General features: G+C 40.4%; 1 protein-coding gene across 2 annotated transcripts in view; it reads left to right on the top strand.

Annotated features, from left to right (window-relative positions):
* Positions 1-6,157, top strand: part of SLIT2 (slit guidance ligand 2) — a 378,953-nt gene that overhangs the window by 159,238 nt on the left and 213,558 nt on the right. The gene's annotated exons all lie outside the window — the stretch shown is intronic.

Raw genomic sequence — 6,157 nt, 5'->3', positions numbered from 1 at the left:
TTGGGATTAAGTTCTTCATTCACTTAGAAAGGAATTGGAAGCACACAGGGTGTGGGGGCAGGGAGTTTGGGGGAACTGGTTGGAGGGAAGGTGAAGTTCAGTGATGCTCTTGATTTTAATCCCCGCATCACTCATCACTTTGTTCTTAAATAAAGAAGCCTGGGACCTAAAAAAAAAAAAAAAAAGATAGTGACTTGATGGACCCTAAGTCTTTTTGTTTGTGTTTTTGTTTCCTTACTAGCATGAAAGTGAAATTACTAAGGTTTTTTTTTTTTTTTTTTGCGGTACGCGGGCCTCTCACTGCTGTGGCCTCTCCCGTTGTGGAGCACAGGCTCCGGATGCGCAGGCTCAGCGGCCATGGCTTACAGGCCCAGCCACTCCGCGGCATGTGGGATCTTCCCGGACCGGGGCACGAACCCATGTCCCCTGCATTGGCAGGTGGACTCTCAACTACTGCGCCACCAGGGAAGCCCTAAGGTTATATTTTTAATGAAGGGGTTCACTTTAATGTTCTATACCTTTGAACTGTATGCATTTGATTTAATAAGCATACCTTTAAATCCTATAAATCTTATTTTGATGATGACTCTGACTACTATGGGAAGATTAATTGAATGGAAGATGTGGAGAGAGTGGATAGGAGGCAATTTAGTAATGCAGGAGAGAGATTATTGCATCTCAGTATGGAAGGATGGCTCTTGGAATGAGGAAAAGTGGATAATTTTTGAATCTTTAGAAGAGACAATTTGTAAAACTTGGCAGTTGATGGATAGAAAAGAGATGAGTGTACTATGGTTCCCATATTTCTGGTTTGAGTGTATGAGGTGTGGAATATAGGATGAGGTACAGGTTTGGATATGGGGAAGTTTATAAGTTTAGCATTAAAGTAGTATTTTTTTCTTTTCGAATTAGGTCTGGACTACTGTGGAGCAAATGCAATGTTGAGATGAGTATATGATATGGTCTGGAGTGCAGAAGAAAGCTCTCAATTGCAATATAAATCTACAAGTCATAGACATAGAGATGGAAATTGAAGCTATGGAATTAAATCATGTTATAATGGAGGAAAAAATATAGAATAACAAAGAGGAGCACCTTGGAGCAACTAGAGCCTGGAAAAAAAAAACAGCATTTAATGATCAGTTAAAGAAGGAGGAACTACTTGAGAAAGGAAGCTAGAGAAAAAAGTGGGAATGTGGTACCTTAGATATCTAGGAAAGAGAGTTTTGAAAAAGGAGGAAATGGGCCCACAGGGTAGAATAATGTTAGGTTAAATAAAATGAGAGCTAAGAGTGTTTCATTAGGTTTAGTAAAGTGGATATTGAGGCCAAAAAAACTGTAGTGAGAACACATTAGGTACAGTAGTGAGAGTGGAAGAAATATTAGAATAAGCAGGAAGTGAGGAAATAAAGGGTAAATGTCTTGTTGGATATTTGAGTTTGGAAAAAAAGAGCAAATGTGATTGTCCAGAAGAGGAAATGGAATTGAGAGAGCATTTATTTGTTTTTGTTTTTGTTGTAAGAAGGGAAGTAAGATTTGCCCACTTAGGCAGGAGTCAGTATGGAGAGAATGACTAAAGATAGGGAAGAAAGTTTGTAATAGATATCTCCAGGGTCCTGGGAAGGTAAGAGGGATGCAGAACACAGAAGGAAAGGAACGGGTGCCATGCAGAAGCAGGTTGGTTCATACATTCAGATGTTGGACATCAAGGGAGTTTCTGTTTAACACCTCTCCATTTCCTTGGTGAATAGAAGGCAATAGCTTCTATAAAGTGTGAGGAAGGCCAGTAGAGTGGGGCCCAGGGGTTGGAGAACAGTTGAGATTTTCAGAACAGGAGAATGAGAGAATGAGAGCTGACCAAACACGTGGATTGCCATGTGCTGGTAAATTCTTCTCAAAGGTGGCTACCATGTATTTTATATGGATGTCAGCCAACTCTGAGATTGTTCCATGAGCACTCAGCAACTAAGGTACATGTACAGAGAAGATGGGCAGTTGGATTCATTCAGGGTTGGGGATTTTAGGGCAGGTGCAATAAAAACCCCAAAACACAAGTGAGCTTAGGTTATTGGTGAGGATATGGCTGCAAAGATGAACCACTGAATCCAAGCTGGATGGGCTTCATCTTTGTCATCATTAGCTTCATCCATTATCATCTTCTGAATAAGGATGGAATTGAAGTCAGAAATGCCTGAAAAAAAGGAAGAAAGTAGACAGAGTGGTTGGTAAAAGATGAAGGATTCTCCCATCTCATCATGCCTCTATCACCACAAACACACTGTGTCGAAAGAACATTGTCTCTCCATCCAATTCTTGGGAAGAACTCTAGTTAATCGTGTTGGTCAGAGCTAGACATTCATTGGAACAAGTTTTGCTGGCAAGCCAGAACTTTGTACCTCAAAAGCCAGAGCCAATCTGGCTGATTCCTTTGTGACCACCTGCTTTCTGGCTTTCTCCTCCATTTCCTTGCCCTCCTGTTGGGTGAACGCTCTCACACATTGTGTTTCTGGGGGAGGGGCAGAGCTGAAAGGGAATGCATGTCAGCTAGGAAGACCTTCTCTCTGCCTGCTGACCCTAACCCATTCCATCCAGCAGACCTGCGCCCTCATCCATGCGGCTGGAGGTGTGGGTTCCCTTCACAGCCAGCTCTGTGATATCTCTGCAGGCGTACCTGGGGGCGCTGTTCCAAGATCTAGATTACAGTGGAAGGTAAAAGATCCCTTTTAGCCTCAAGCCTAAACTTTGTTCTCCCATCTGATATAATGGAGAGTTTATGAATGGAGTTTTGTTGTCTGCATTTGATCTCTAACTATGGGTCTTTAACCAGGTTATTTAAGCTCCCGATTTTTCATCTAAAAGTGGAACACTAATAATACCCATCTCGCAGGTTGGTAATGAATACCGAACAAGTTAATGCATGTAAAACACTTATCCAATGCCTAAAGTATCATCTTTAATAAATATTAGTTTTTAAAAATGAATTATTATTTTACCAGTGGGCTCTTAATGTTATTTTAGAAGGTGATTAGTTTTTTTTTTTTTTTTTATTAAAACAACACAAGTTTATTATCTTTCAGTGTTGGAGGTCAGGGGTCTGGTATGGTTCTCAATGGACTGAGATCAAGTTGTTGGCAGGGTGTGTTCCTTTTGGAGGTTCTTGGGGAGAATCCATTCCCACGCCTTTTCCAGTTTCTGGAAGCCACCTGTGTTCCTTGGCTTGTGGCCCCTTTCTGGCTTCAAAGGCAGAAAGGTAGCATCTTCCAGTCTCTCTCTGACTCTGACACTCCTGCTTTCTTCTTGTGATTACATTGGGCCCACCAGGATAATCTCCCCATCTCAAGATTCTTAATTTAATTCTTTTGCAAAGCCCATTTTGCCACTTAAGGTGACATTCTATAGAGTGTGGACATCTTTGGGGGGCCAATATTCTGCCTACCACTGAAGGCTACTGCAAAAATCCAGGCAAGAGATGATAATGAACTGAGTCAGAGTGACAGCAGTGAAGATGGTGAGAAGTGGTGTTGTTCTGGATATATTTTGAGGGTAGAGCCAACAGGATATTCTGAGATTGGACGTGGATCTTTCTTTTCCAGTGGAGGGGGACTTCCAGTCTACCTCTGTGTTGGGCCTGGACCTCAGTGAGGATGTGGGTTTCTCTGGCATGAGGACCAAGGAGTCACAAATCCATTACTGGAACCTATGTGGCCCCCTAAGGCCTGGTACCTGTTGCATGACCTGCACGTGCTCAGTTGAATGGGTCTGAAGTTGGTCTTATAACCTGCCATTAGCTCAAGTGCAGGGACCCTCCAGGGCACAGTCTCCCCCCACTCCCCACTGTCCAGGTTCTGCTGGACCTGACCTACCCCTATTGCTAACTTTTGGCCTGTTCCCCGGGAAGGTCACACTTGCTCCCTGGCCCGTCACACGTCATTTATTTATGTGTTTGTTTATGTGTGAAACGGAGTCCCCCTAAAACCGAGTCCCCTTACTGAGTTTATGATTAGTCTCTCTATCCAAAACTTTATTCCCTTGCTTGTCTCCTCTGACCTCAATCCCTTTCTTGTCCCCTCTGGCCTCAATCCTATGCTAACTGAACACTTATCAACCAGAGTCGGCTATTGTTGATAACATCATCAATGTATTAAAATTGCTACATCATCATTACATTGTACTACATCATCATTAACTTACAAGCTCAGGTGTTTCTCCAGGGCAAGATGAGCCCACAGATCCCCAAGCCATGGACTACCTGGACAGAGAATTATAAAAAGGAGACATCCTGATTCCTGAAACTATGATTAAGAAATGTCACAAGGCAATGATTAATCCTAGTTCCTTTGTTCTTCCCCCTTAAAAATTCCTAACTCATAGACCAAGATGAAGTGGATCTGAGACTTGTCTCCCACTCCTTTGCTTTATGCCCTGCAAATAAATCCTTACTTTGCCGCAAATGCCTGCTGTCAGAGTTCGGCTTTCTGCACCACAGGCACATGACTTCTTGCTCGGTTACATGTGTATCTCTCTGTCCAGAATGTGCTTAGATTTATTTTTAACTTAAAAAAAATTATTTTATAATGTTTTACTCTTTTCTCATTTGATTTGTGATCTTAGAGTATGTACCTCATTTTTACTCTGGAGGGAAAGAGGGAGAAGTGGGAAGCTGGGGAACACTGAGTCCTGAATGACAGAGAAACAACAGAGCTCCTGGAGGTAACTGAGAGGATAAAAGGGAGAAACAAGAAGATGGGCCTTGAAGGACGGGTACCATAAATAAATAAAATGCTTAGACTCATATGGCTGGGAAGATGTGGAACCTAAAATTCAAATCAGAGACTCATAAGGCTCCCAAGGCTTAAATCTGCCCCCAACACTATTACCAAGTTGTTTGCACTGCACCTAAGAAAACTGGGTAACAGTTATTGCTTAAGTCAGAAGTGAAAACTAGAGTTAAATTATCTGTGTAAAACTTGAATTATTTGTTGTATATGTAATGTATCACAATATAACTAGCTATATTTGTTAGTTGGAATAAGAGCAAAGATATGGAGCTTCCCTGGTTGTGCAGTGGTTGAGAGCCCGCCTACCGATGCAGGGGACACGGGTTCGTGCCCCGGTCCAGGAAGATCCCACATGCCGCGGAGTGGCTGGGCCCATGAGCCATGGCCGCTGGGCCTGCGTGTCCAGAGCCTGTGCTCCGCAACGGGAGAGGCCAAAGCAGTGAAAGACCTGCATACTGCAAAAAAATAAAAAATAAAAAAATAAAGAGCAAAGATATGAAAGCAATACTAATTCTGTTTCTCATTTAAAAACTCGTACTGAAATATTTTATATTTATTCATTGGTTTTTATTGTTGTTATATAGTACGTTTTTAGTTATTGGTATTCAGTTTATACACTGAGTATGTACTACATATCTAATAAAGAAATAAAAGTAAGTTAGCATTATTGTTATACTGAGGAAAAAACTATCTATTTACAATTAATAATGTGGTTGTTAGTTTTAGCAAATTCATTGCTCACCTGATTACTTTCACCTCATACTTCCATACTTTCTACCCTACACATTTCATCTTGAGCATCCATTCAGCACATGCTGCTTTATCCATTACTGGGTTAATATACCTCAAGTGCAAGTAGGATTCTGGAACTGAGAGGTTGAAGGTTTACTCAGGCTTTGCCGATCGTCAATAAATACCATTTCTCATCACAGTTCCTCAGTTCTTTTAGGTAAAATAAGGACAGTAGCACTGATCCATTTTCACAGTCTTGATAAAAAAAAAATTAAACGCCTACATGAAAAGATGTTAGTATGCTTTTTTAAATAAAGATTTAAATGCAGAAAAATTGTAAGAGAACATAACAGTGGTGAAGGATTTGACTTAGAGATACTTTTTTTTAGTTTTAAAACAACAAAATATTGAGATACTGAAAAAGGTAATACAAGTAGAAGTACTCTGTAAGCTCTAGTCTATAAATGTAAGATGATATTGATATTACAAAACTATTCATTCATATAAAATTCCCAAATTTCTTAAGAGATGTATCTATGTTATTTTAATTATAATAATGTATTTAATAATTGTTCACACTAAATTCCATTTAATTCTAAAATATGTTGTTTTGTACACATATACATTTTTTAAATAGATGAACTTGT

This window comes from Mesoplodon bidens, assembly GCF_964165515.1.
Source record: "Mesoplodon bidens genome assembly, chromosome: 1".
NCBI classification, from domain to species: Eukaryota; Metazoa; Chordata; class Mammalia; order Artiodactyla; family Ziphiidae; genus Mesoplodon; species Mesoplodon bidens.
The sequence above is the reverse complement of the archived record's forward strand: the minus strand, read 5'-3'. Positions and strand labels throughout refer to the sequence as shown.